This window comes from Heteronotia binoei, chromosome 6 (genome assembly GCF_032191835.1).
Source record: "Heteronotia binoei isolate CCM8104 ecotype False Entrance Well chromosome 6, APGP_CSIRO_Hbin_v1, whole genome shotgun sequence".
Lineage (NCBI taxonomy): Eukaryota > Metazoa > Chordata > Lepidosauria > Squamata > Gekkonidae > Heteronotia > Heteronotia binoei.
Window position 1 is genome coordinate 112,179,046 of NC_083228.1, and position 13,685 is coordinate 112,192,730.

At 42.5% G+C, this 13,685-nt stretch overlaps 1 non-coding gene across 1 annotated transcript; it reads left to right on the forward strand.

Moving 5' to 3' along the window:
• Positions 1-11,338: 11,338 nt before the first annotated feature.
• TRNAA-UGC (transfer RNA alanine (anticodon UGC)) lies at positions 11,339-11,410 on the forward strand. Its single transcript has one exon. It is a non-coding gene; the product is annotated as a tRNA-Ala (tRNA).
• Positions 11,411-13,685: the final 2,275 nt, after the last annotated feature.

Below are 13,685 nucleotides of genomic sequence, written 5' to 3' on the forward strand. Positions count from 1 at the left end.
TCCCATGCGATACCCCAGCTATACCCAAATACATATGCTGTACCACTGTGAAGGTCGTACAGCTGACTGGTACCAGCTTTATTGTAGCCTAACCACTACTAAGAGGATTGACTTGTGTGGCAAAATATACTTCCAATCCTTCCTTGAGATGCTTAAACACAAAGAAATTGTTATCTAACATGATTTTAAATTCAACACTTCCTCCAAGGGACCATGAGTGTCTTATATATTTCTCCCCCTTCCCTTATTTTATCTTCACATCAGTCAGTCTCAGGGTTGGAACTGATGCCAGTACTCTAAGCCAATACTCTGCTCAGTCCAATACTCTAATCCTTAGGTCCCCAACCTTTTTTGAGCTTGCAGGCACTCTCTGGGATTCTAAGACAGGGTGGTGGGCACAACAACAAAACGGCCGTCACAGGGGTCAGAGCCAACTACTAAATGTCAGCAACTGAGGACATGAATAGCTCTTCAGTATTTCAGACGAAAGTTCTGTTTAAGGTGAGGAAGAAAATCTGATCCATTCTCATACATACAGGACAGGGCAATTTTAAAAAATGCATTGGGTAAGGGAGCTAAGAGAGAATATAAAATCAGCACAGTAGTAGGAACTGCTGGTGAAACCGCTTTTTAAAAGTTACAGCAAGTTAGAAGCCCTGCTGGGCAAAGGCTCCCAGCTGGGTTCTGTCTACTTTCTAAAAATTATCGGCAAGTGCCAGAAAAGATGTTGGTGGGTGCCATGAGATCCATCAGCACTGCATTGGAGACCCCTGCTCAAATGGAAGTTTGTTTATTTAGAAAATTTCTATGCTTCCTGTCCAGGTAACCTGCCAAAGTTGGCCATTTGAAGTCTAGAAAATAAATGTAAACTGTGCAGGAACCCAGTGTTCAGGATAAACATAGCTGGGTTGTATCTATATATTTAAAAGGCCATCTTTAATCACATTGTTTGTATCCCACAGCCCCCCCCCCTTTCCCATAGCCCATTTATGCAAAAGACACTTGTGCATCAATGCATGCTTGGGTAACTTTCTACCATTAAAAGCAGTTGTGGTTAAACACGTCACTATTCCTAGGAGACAGTATGCTTCCTTAGACATATGTGCATGCACACATTCCAGTTTAGGTATATTTGGACCACAGTCAACTTGGAATGTAGGCCTCAAAGGGTGAAAGGACAGAGGCATTTGCTGTATTTCCTAGGCAACCTCTCAAGCTGAGCTGGCATTGTTAACATAATGACTCCTACATGGAGAGACCCATTGCCACCAGCTGATCCCATCACTACAAAAAATAAGTAATGGGAAATGCTCTTTAATCAGCCCCATCATTCTTCCCTCATATCATTTATATTATTTTGCCAAATCTCACTATTGTTCTGTGGTATGTCTTGTCTGTTTGACAGTGGATGAACTCCCACTGATTTCAATGAAGGAAATTTTTCCAGCATAAAAGCAAAGGCATTGGGAACCTGAGAAATCCTGAACAATTACTGCTCCTTTGAACTCAGAGCACGGAGTTCATTGCTGAGATGGCTTTAACAAGATTCTTAGAAAAGTTCTGCAGTTCTCAGACCTTCCTTGAACAGAAAACAAAGTAAACTTTTGCATATGAAAAACCAATGGGGGTGGGACTGGGAGTCTGAGATATTCCAGTTTTGACCAAACTCATAAAGAAAAAGGAAACAAATAATGAACACAATCAACCACTAGAAAATGTATTTCTTTCTCTGTCTCCACTACAAAGCCTCATCTTTGCATTCACAGTGCTAGTATTTCTTTTGCTATAACATAAACACTATGTTTCCATAGTTACAATTCAAGAAATAGCACCTATCAAGGGATTTTCATCTTTTGCCATTTTTAATGACTCACACCTGATATAAACTAACAGAACTGAGCTATGTGCAAAAAAGTGATCTGAAGTAGTTCTGAATGAGGCTAAAAGTGATTATGTCATAGAATGAAGCCTCTGCAGAACGTTTAGGTATCTGACTTAGAAAAGGCCAATATAGTTCCTGGAAAACAATGTTATCTTAGGTAACTGCAATTCCAAATAGACTTACTTTGAAGTAAACATTAAGAAATGGCTGCACATGAATAACTTATTTCAATGTGCAAATAAAGGGTTTTTAAAAAACCTGACAAAGTACTTCTAGATCCATTGTTCTTTCAATATCAGTTTGGTAGCCTACAAATTAGCTTGCACTAATCTCTCCTCTCTTTGTTTCTGCAGACACCCCACCCCCACTTCAGGTTTCTCCACCTAATTGTCTGATTTCTGGATTAACTGGGAATCCAGATCCTGTCAAAGTAGTGGTAATCTGGTCCATAAAATCGACTGCAGTCCCCAAAACTTTCAGGGTTCTCACTAAAGCCAGATATTTTGGACAACTTAATTCCATATTAGGAGGTTGATGCAGAGGCTTTGTACAGTTTAGGAAAATAAATAAATAAATGATTTAACTGGAGTACAATGTGTCCATGCCAAAAACACTCTCCAGTTCAACCACAGTGATTCCCACAACCGATAGGGTTCTGCACTTAGTCACAAAGCCAGGAAACCATCAACGACCACAACTCCCAACTACATTTGAAAACCCTGCAACACTTACTTTGCAAATCAGTGCATGGGGGGAGGGAGGAGAGACCACCAACAGAAGTTTTGATACTTGATTTCCATACAAGCACAGTGCTTAACAAGACTGTACCAGCTACTTGAAAGAAGCTCAGAGGAGGAAGCTGAGCTGAGCCAAGCTCAAAAACTCTGCAAAGAGTGTTGACCCAGGCACCTAAGCGTATTGATAGACACCAAATGAAACTGTGTTGGTAAATAAGCCTTGCTAGCAGGGACCAAGGCTCCGTTTGAAAGTCAAGGAAATAGGGCTACTGCAACTGGCTGCCAGAGCCTTTAACAGCTCTCTAGAGGCAGCTCGCCAGAGCCTTAAGGTGGAAGGGTGATAAAAACAGAAGGCCAACAGGAAAAGCTATCAAGCACTCTTCAAAGAGTAACCTTCTGTTCTGACTTTCCCATACGTTGATTCATCTGTTTAATACATAAGTGTACGTTGCAGAAGGAAAGTCTTTGGAAATTACTTTCAACCTATCTCTAGGAAAGAGGGCAATCCTATTACACCTAAATAATCATCTCTTTCTGGTTTTCTTTATGCATAATCAAAATGAAAGAGTTAGGAGAGTGACTTCTGAAACATTTCATTTTTGCCTATGCTATCAGTGGGAAGATAAAAGAATTTAACAAGTCTCTAGGACATGCCTTTTTTTAAAAAAAGTGCTACTTGCAGCTCAGATATACATGCTTACTTAGACCTAAGTCTCACTGCATTCCATAGAATGTGCATAGGATTCATAAAGAATCAACTTGTTAAAACTGCTGGCAAAACCAATCTTCAAACGTTAAGTTTTAAAAAGTTCAATATACAAATCAAGACAAAAACTAAGCCTGCAGTCAGGAGGACTGCTTAGCGCATCACCAGCTTCGGATGCAGGAAAAATGACCACCACCATGCAGTGTTCCCTCCAAGCTGAGTTAGCATGAGCTAGCTCGCAGATTTTTAGCCTTCAGTTCACACATTTTTGTCTTGGCTCAGGAAGGATGACCCCAGAACACAATAATTTATGCAGTAGTTCACAACTTCAATGCCAGTAGCTCACAAAGTAGAATTTTTGCTCACAAGATTCTGCAGCTTAGAGGGAACATTGCCACCAAGTATGCATTTATCACACAGCCTATTTTGACACACAGCTAAGAGCACCTAATTTAAGGCACAAAAAGGATACAAGTGCTTTCTATGTAAAAAAGTGACCATGAAGTGGCTCTTTATTGCATTCATAAGTCTTACAAAGAACTGTAAAACTACACATGTGAAACTGCTGTAATATTACACCCAAGTAGAATTACTCAAGAGTACCATATTAAACACTGCTGCTTAACTTCTTTTAGGCACAGCAGCACTGTCATTAATATCAATAATACTAATAATCCTCAGCATTTCAACATTTTTGACTATTCAATCCATTTCATACAAGCTCATGGAAATCACTGTCTTGGGATCAATTCCCATCTAAATCAATGGTGCTTTCTCCTAAGTAAGTAGGATTCAGTCTCACCACATGGCACTTTCTAAGCAAAGTCTGAGTCCCATGGAATCTTTAAGACCAACAAAGTTTTATTCAAGGTATAAGCTTTCGTGTGCACACACACTTCTTCAGATACAATGGAATGGAAATTACCAGTCAATACATATATACAGAGGGTGAGCAGTAAGCATGCAGCATAATGAAGATGTTTAACAGATCCAAGGACTAAATAATAACAAGCTTTGTTTATATGGTTACCATTTGTTTGGATTTAATTAAGGTGAAAACATAGTGAAGAAAATAAATATGTCAAAATCGGAGATTGATAGGCAGATGTATCCTTAACTGTGTGACGCTGAGAGTAATTAACTGAGATCCTGTCACTCGGACTAATACAGCTACCCACCTGACTCTAATGGCACTTAATAGTTTGCAAAGCACTCCCTATCAACAAATCTGTGTGGTGGGTAACTAATTTCTTCCATTTTGCAGATGTAAAAACTCAGGGTGAAAGTAAGTAAGTACGTAAAGTAAATTTATTTTTATATCCCGCCCTCCCCCGCCAAAGGCGGGCTCAGGGCGGCTCACAGACATGGAATACCATGATTTGGATAAAATACAATGTAAACAACAATTTAAAATACAATTCAGTTACATAAGTTAATTAAAATGGATAAAACAGGTGCTATAAGGTGCTATAGATCACAATCATGCATAAGATGGCTAGATGGCTACAGGTCAATTTAGCCAGGTTCTGTCTTAAAAGCAAGCTGAAAGAGAAAGGTTTTGGAAGCCAGTGACTGCTCCTGCCACTGTATGAAGCCTCACAAAAGCTGGCAAAGCGCCAACTGGTCCAGTTTTTGAAATGATCAAAAAGCCCTTAGTCTCAGGAAAGTCATCTATTATCTTAGAAAAAGTTATGAGCATCTGTGGTCACATCTAAAAAAGCGGGGCTATAAAAAAAGCACTTATGGCAATCCACTAATTGATTACGTTCTATTAATCAACCCTACAAATGCCCCTAGTACCTAGTCAAATATTTACGTAACTATTTATTAAAACTGCAGAAGGCAAGTCTTGCCTTAAGAAAGACCCTTTTCTCTCTCACACAGTGGAGGGAATACCTCTAAGAGGCTCGCAGCTAGCATCTGAAAACAAAGAATAGAGACCTTTACTTCAGAATGGATTGCCTGATGCGTTTTTGTCCTCTAAGGGAGCTTGGAACTGCAGGTAGAGCTTTTTATCCTCACAACAACCCTGTAAAGTAGGTTAAACTGAAAAAGGGTGACTATCCCAAAGTCACCTCCCTCCGCAACTTCATAGCAGAGCGGGGATTTGTACCCTGATCTCTCCATTCCTAGTTCCAACAGTAACCCGTACACTACCCCGGGGATCAAGGAAGACAGCATTTTAGTAAGATGTCCGCCCTACCCAACACAGATGCTCTCGCTTGGAAGTTCCGAGTCTAACCACTTGTCTTTCTGCAGCACAAAGAGAAGTCTCCAGTACTTTGAGAAAGGAACGAGACCCGGGATTTGCCGAGGGGTAGCCACGAACTGGGACTTGGGTGGGAGGGAGGGAGGGAGAGAGGCGCGTTTCCCTCGATGGTGTCAGGAGGAGGAGGAGGGGGGGGTTAAGAGGAGGGACAGAGGGAGCTCCCGCGTCCCACGAGGCCACGCGATGACCCTTCCCCAGCAAGAGCCAGGAATCATCTGCGGAAATCGGCAGAAGACAATAAAGCCCCTCCACCCTTTCGGCTGCTGCCCTTCGGCTTTCCCAAAGGCGCTGGAGAACTCGCGCCAGAGCCGCCTCTTCCTCACCCCACCCCTGGAAAGAGCAAAGCCCTCCACCCACCCACCCACTTCAAGCGACCTCAAGCACTCGTGCTTGGAGCGCCGGAGATCCCGCTGCAGTTACTTGCTGGCCACAGAAAACGCGCAGCGCAGCAGGATGGAGACCCCTCTCCACCGGGAAGTCTCAACCAAATGAATACGGGGGATTATTCCCGTGCTCGAACCTTAGACCACTGCCTGGAGGGAGCCCCACTCGAGGCTTTCCTCCTCCCTCCCACCCAAAGTTCACAAGCCCCCTTCTATCTCCCCAGGGCTCGCCTACTCACCTCTTTTGCTGCCACCCTCATTCGGAGGCGCGTCCCGGGTCCTTTCTGCCCAACTGCCTACGAGGCGGCTCGCCCGGCACCAGCTCCGCTCGGGCTGCCGCCGCCCGCCACAACCTGCTTTCCCATTCAAACACACAAGCCACCCCCGACGGCGCGCTGACCGCCTGACAAACCCGGCGTGGAGTCCGCCGGAAGGGAGTTCTTCGTTTGGCCGGTATTTGGCTCCTGCGAGAGTCTTACGTGGCTAGAGCTTAATTTCCTTTTTAAAGGGGGCCTCAAAGCTCCCCTGAAAGCCACCTTCACTCAAGGCAAGGCTTGGCTCCTAAGCCCACATGTAAAGACTGAATGGAGGGTTTCAGGGGGGACAAAAAATACTCTGGACGTGCTCAGAGTATTGCTGGTGTACTGCTTCATGTCGAGTTTACTCAATTAACACCGGTTGTCTGAAACGCTGCGCCAAGTTTGTATACACAGAGTATCTGAGCTGTACTTACACACTAAATATACATTGTGCACATGGTGCCTATAGTCAATAACCCAGCAGAAGAGACATACTGTTTTATAAAGCTGACTACAAGTGTGTTTATATAGAATAAACTTTGAGTCCAATGGCACCTTTAAGACCAACAAAGTTTTTATCTGGGTATACACTTTCCTGTGTATGTACACTTCTTCAGATATCTGAAGATATCGGGAGCCACATATGGCTCTTTCACACACATTGTGTGGCTCTCGAACCCCCACCACATTGGCCAGCTTGAAGAAGGCATTTGTCTCTATAAATCAGCTGTCCAAGCCATTTAAGGTTGCTTTATTTCTACCTTTTCTCCCTCTCCTATTTCCTTCCTTGTCTTGAGGCTCTCAAACATCTGGCATTTATTCTATGCGTCTCTTATGTTAAGCAAGTTTGGCCACCCCTGTTTTAGTATATTATTTACATTGTATTCTGCCCTTTCTCTACAGCTTGCAAGTAGTTTATGAGAGTTACTCTATTATTGTTTCATATGCGCCTTTCCAGAATATGCGAAGGCCAGGAAAAATGAATATTTCAACAAACATTGGACATAAAATGTTGGACAAAATTTCGCTTTAACTTCTGGGATCTCAGTAGTTAGAAATGGTAACTTAATTTAGCAAGCAGTCTGGCTCCCTGCCTTGACCCAACTATTCTTAATAACCTTGAGGCTGGACTACTGTCAAGAGCTCTGCTGTGTGGGGCTTCCCCTGAAATCTACTCTGAAACTTTATCTAGTACAGAATGCCACAGCTCAATTGTTTATTTTATATTTATTTATATTTTAGATTTATGAATCGCCCAATCCCCAATTGCTTTTGAGTTGTGGTGCTGGAGAAGACTCTCGACTGCAAGAAGATCAAATCAGTCATTCCTAAGAGAAATCAACCCTGACTGTTCCCTGGAAGGTCAGATGCTGAAGCTGAAGCTCAAATAGTTTGGCCACCAAATGAGACGGGAATACTCACTATAAAAGACCCTGTGCTGGGAAAGACAGAAGGCAAAAGAAGAAGGGGACGGCAAAAGATGAGATGCCTGGACAGCGTTACTGATGTAACTAACATGAATTTGAGCAGACTTCGGAGGATGGTGGAAGACAGGAGGGCCTGGTGTGACTTGGTCCATGAGGCTGCAAAGAGTCAGACTCAACTGTGCAACTGAACAACAACAAGTTAATTAATGTCACGCAGAATCATACACAACTTTAAAACATATATCTGCAAAGTCTTTTTTTTCTTTGCCCTCCAGTCACAGCCAACATGGCAACCCAAGGCAGGGTTCCTGAATATAGTTCCTGTGGGCACTATGGTTAGGGTTGCCAGGTCTATGCGGTAACTTACTCTTTGCTGGCCTGTCCTTGAGACCGATCCAGAAGCTCCAGCTAATCCAGAATGCGGTGGCACGAGTCCTGACAGGAACACCATATAGAACCTGTGCTGTGCCAGCTACACTGCCTCCTGGTGGAGTACTGAGTGAGGTTCAAGGTTTTGGTGTTGACCTTTAAGGCACTGAACCATCTGGAACCTGTGTACCTTTTGGACTACCTCCTCTGATAATAGGGTTGCCAAGTCCCTTCCCTGCTGCGGCGGGAGACTCCTCTTGTGTATGATGTCACCCAGAAGTGACATCATCACTCTGGGCACATCACGCCGGGAATGCTGTAGGATTTGCAGTAAAATCTCTGTGGTACCATAGAGTTTTTTTGTGAATCCTAGATTGTGCCTGGTGTGATGTCACTTTCAGGTGATGTCATTGAGCAGGGCACATCATGCGACAATGGGGCTCTTTGGGGGCTGGGATCCCCCCCCAGCAACCTGCTCTGTGCCAGCAGGTTGGGGCCCTCCAAAATGGGGGAACCCCTGCCCCTGGCTGGAGCTTGGCAGTCCTATCTGGGACTGTCTTCAGGAGAGTGTTACACTCCAGTGAGAACAATCTACTGGTAATACCTGGCCACAAAGCTATCCTCAACCAGAGCGAGGGCTTTTTTGGTGGAACCTGGTGGAACTCTCTGCTGAATACCATCAGGGCTCTGAAGGACTTAATGCAATTCTGCAGGGTCTGTAAGGCAGTGCTGGGTTTGGGTTGAGGACAGCAACAGTTTCCATCATGGCCAGCACCCTCCTCTTTTCCCCCATCTTTTTCACTTCAGCCTCCTCCTTGCCCTGCTTGAAGGTGGCAACACAGTCTAGAGTGGGTTCAGGACTAAATCAGAGACCATCTAGAGACTATTTAATAAGGAAATACTTAGTTCTCGTGTCCCTTTCTTACATGCCCAGTGAAATGCTGTTCATCACTTTAGAGTCAGGCAGCAATTTTTATCCAGACCAGTTTTGCCGGGGATCCTGAAGGTGATGGTGGGGGTTGTCACCTTCTGGGTGTGGAGCAGGTGTTACTGGGTGTGGGGGGAGGAGGTATTTGTGAATTTCCTGCATTGGGCAAGGGGTTGGACTAGATGACCCTTCCAACTCTGTGATTCTATGACTTGTTGATTTTAACACTGTTATATTGATGTTTTTAACTCCTGTTAAAAACTCCTGTGCATTCGGGGATTGGGTGATTCATAAATTTAAAATCTAAATAAATATAAAATAAACAATTGAGCTGTGGCATTTTGTACTAGATAAAGTTTCAGAGTAGTCTTCAAGGGAAGCCCCACGCAGAGCCCTTGACAAAAGTCCAGCCTCAAGGTTATTAAGAACAGTTGGATCAAGACAGGGAGCCAGCGTCCTTGCTAAATGGAGATGGGAAAAATATTTTTTTGCAGTTGAATTAGATTGTGCGTCCAGCAATGATAGTGGGTCCAGTACAACCCCTATATTCTTAACTGTCACCCAGGATCAGCTGAACTGCTTCACATGTTGGAAGTCCAGTACCCTTGTGACCTCATCAACCAGAATCACCTCCATCTTGTTAAGATTCAGTTTCAATTTGCTCACCGCTAACCATTTAACCACAGCAACCAGGCACTGGCTCATGATTGCTAACAACAGCAGCGTCAGGAGGTCTAGACAAAGAAAGATAGAACAGGGTGTCATTGACATATTGAGGACACACAACTCCTAAAGCACAGATGATCTTTCCCAAGGGCTTTGCACAAAGATTAAACGCAGGGGAAATAGGAGTGGGCCCTATGGAACCCCATGGGACAGACCATTCTCTGATTATATTTTGTCTTGAACTAGAGCTCTCTGAGTTCATTCCATAAGGAATGGCTTAAAACAGTTCCAAAGTAAATCTCTTTTCAATGATGTACATTTTCTACTGATACTCCCTTGTCAGATCTTTAGTCTTCCACTCACTTCCCTGTACATCTTAAGACCATCTCAAGGAGTAGCTGCATACCTATGACTTATTAATATGTCCCTCAATCTTATCAATATGTCATCTAGATTTTCTGCTTATATATCTGAACAAAACACTATGTATTAGCCTCATTTCAAATTTTCCTTTGGGCTCGAGACTTCTAAAACAATCAGGCACACACCTATAAACTTCACAATATGTTGGTTTTGTTTGATAGTCAACAGAGCTGCAGTGATATATCAATTTTTTCAATTTTTTTTACCTTAGGGTAAAACCTTAAGGTTCTTTCCAAATTCCTTGACACTAATTCATAAATAAAGGTGAAATGATTTAAACTTTGAATAAATGATATCTTATTTGCAAATTTAATGACCATACAGTTCTAGCTTATTGTTTCAGTCATCACTAGATTAAAGAATTATAGAGCTATAGAACTTTGTATGAATTATGATTTTAGTTGCTGGTTTATTAATTGCATTTGTTTAATGATTTCTTTGGTTAAACTAATATAGTACATAGAAAGAGAAACTGTTTTAGAGTAAAACCTAAAGGTTCTTTACCAAATGATTATGCCTATCAAGTCAAGATACACTTTGTGGAGGAGGAAGGAAAGCCCATAATGAAATAAAAAAGCTTTTTAAAATTTTGTACATGTTTTGACTCTCCCCATTCAACTGATAGCAAAAAAGAAAGCCAATGCTGAAATGCATAATAAAATCAGGAATCTATATTGGGACAATAAACACACTAACATAAGTTGTTCACTATAAGTGCAAATTGCTCATTTAATCTGCGAGTTGTGCAAGCATTCCTTTTTATTGCAGTGAGAGGATATATTCCCAAGAGGTTGTACAGGTTCCAGCCATTGTTCCCTCTAAGCTGAGTGAGTGTTAGCTAGCTCACAGTTGTTTAGCCTCCAGCTCACACTTTTTTGTCTTGGCTCAGGAAAAATGGACCCAGAGCAACCTAATTTATGCAGTAGCTCAAAACTTTAATGCCAGTAGCTCACAAATTAGAATTTTTGCTCACAAGACTCCACAGCTTAGAGGGAGTATTGGTCCCAGCATAAGAATAGAGTTGCCCCAACTCCACCTACATAACAAAATCATGCAGTAGTTCTTGAATCCCACTAGATCACTATTTACCTGCTCATACCTCATACCCAGATGTTCACCCTTGTTGATCTTTAATCTTCTAATTATGATGACCTATCCCATCTATTCCCCAAGCCTATTCTTCCCCAGAACATCCTCCTCCTTCCCCCTGCCCTTCCTGGTAAACAACCAATATGCAGAGTACAAGGGAGGGGCTGTGGCTCACTGGCAGAGCATCTGCTTTGCATGCAGAAGGTCCCAGGTTCAATCCCTGGTATCTCCAATTAAAAAGGACCACAGTAGGTGATGTGAAAGACCTCTGCCTGAAACCCTTAGAGAACTGCTGTCAATATGACTGAACAATACTGGCCTTGATGGACAATGGGTTTGATTCAGTAAGTATAAGTCAGAACTTCATTTATTCAACTGAAGAAAGTTCTCTCCAAGTGCTACTGCGAAAGAAGTGCTGAATTAGCTGAGGATGAGGTGGTTAGGAGGCAAAGGAATCCAGAGAGTACCAGTCTGTTAGTTCTTTGCAGTGAAAATAAACACAACTCTTGCAGCACCTTAATGACTAACAAGTTTATATTCTAGTGTGAGCTTTTGTGGAATAGAATCCCATGGGCTCTAGTCAATGAAAACTGATGCTAGCATAATTTGTTAGTATTTAAAGTGCTACAAGAGACCTCTTTAGGGATCTTACATGAAGCATACTAGAACAGGGGTGTAGAAAGTTGTTTTTATAGAATTGCCTGATTCCCTTCCACACACTCTGGATACTGTCAATGTGTATTTTGCAATGCACTTGAGCATTCAGTTTGACCCTACACATTTTGTTGTCACCAGCCATGAGGGCAACAGAGGAAGCATCCTTTGTGATATTACAAGGACTCCACACCCTTATAAAAATGACTCTACATTGATCATGCAGTGCAGCAAATTGGGACTGTAAATTTCCCTGAGTGCACAAGCTTACATAACACAGTTGCTGTGATTGGGTTTCATCATCTTAATATCTCTGGGGATAAATAGTGATCTGTATGGATTGTTTTATGCATGCAGCCTTCTACTTCCCGAAGTGGTCAGAAATTCTGGGGACATTTGTTACAAATTGTATGTGAGAGAAAAGACAGATCTACTTTTTTGCATCACCTTTAAGAGTTTTTCTGCTGAAAGACAAGATATTAATCCAATCAATACATATAGATTATAGGAAAGCAAGAAAGCATGCAGGTAGGTAACACTATTCAGAAGAGCAGTCCTGGCTCCCAAATAGCAGCTGCCCAAAACACTCCACCTGCCGCAAAAATCTGGTTTCTGGCTGCTTGCAACTTCCTATTTAATTTTAGCTATAATCTTTCTGTTAAATTTGCAACAAAAAGGGTAATTTTGTTCACACAACAGCATTCCAGTTACATTTTGCATGCTTAAAAACTGAGGGAAGATTCCCCTTTCTATGGCTGTACTTCATGTTAAGAACTCCAGAGCTGCTTTTTGCGATCCAGCACCAGGAATTCCAGCATATTTTTGCTTCCTCCCCAATTCAACCTGCCTCTATTGTTTGCCCGTTCAAAGTCTGCTGGGAGAACTAAGCAGCTTTTCATTCACCTATTTCAAATTCTCCTCCAATAAGGGAGAGCCGAGAAAGTTTGGGGCACATTGTTAGCAACTGCCACTTGGCCCAGAGAAATTACACTGGGATCAGGCCATTGAGAAAGGCATTGCTTGGAAAGCTCTCAAAAATTATCAATGGGAAAGAACTCCTGTAAACACTCAGCCCGTTCTTCCTTGTAAATGAGGGGTGTAACTGTGGCAGTTTACATCACGTTTTTGCAAAAGAGTAAAGCATAACATATTTTTATGTTGCATATTTATAGAGGGCATTTCGAGTAGGCTTCAAAACACATCCATACATTGTCTCAGTAAACCTGAGAAGCACCCTGTGAAAGGGGATAATCATTGCAGATACATATGCAATTGTGGGTGATTCAGAAAGTTTAGAGACAAAAAAGAATGACATGGTTTTTCAGAGATATGCCAGCTGAATTCAGTTCCATAAGCACTGCAATCCTAAGCAGGTTTGTTTCCAAATAAGTCTCACTGAGTTCAGTAGGACACCCCTTACTGATTTTTAAGTCTACAAGGGTCATGAGATCACCACTAGCCCTTTTCTGTGGTGCCCTCCCAATGGCAATTTGCCTGGCAGAGCCCAGCCTTTTTTAGTGCCACGTGAAAGACAATCTTATCTTTGCCCAAGCATCCAGTTAATTTTTTATTGGTGCCTTTTCTTCGGCTCTTTGATGTTGACTCTTGCCACTGAGTGCTTCCAGGGCGTATGCACTGCTGTTTTATTTTGAATTCGGCTATATGGACTTTTGGACAACATGCCTCATAAGTTTTCCACATAAGAAACTGGTCACCTAGCAGTCCAAGCTCTGCTCAGGACCCGAGTTCAATCCCGGCGAAAGCTGGAGTCATGGTTGACTCAGTCTTCCATCCTTCCAAGATAGGTAAAATGAGTACCCAGCTTGCTGGGGGTAAAGTGTAAATGAATGGGG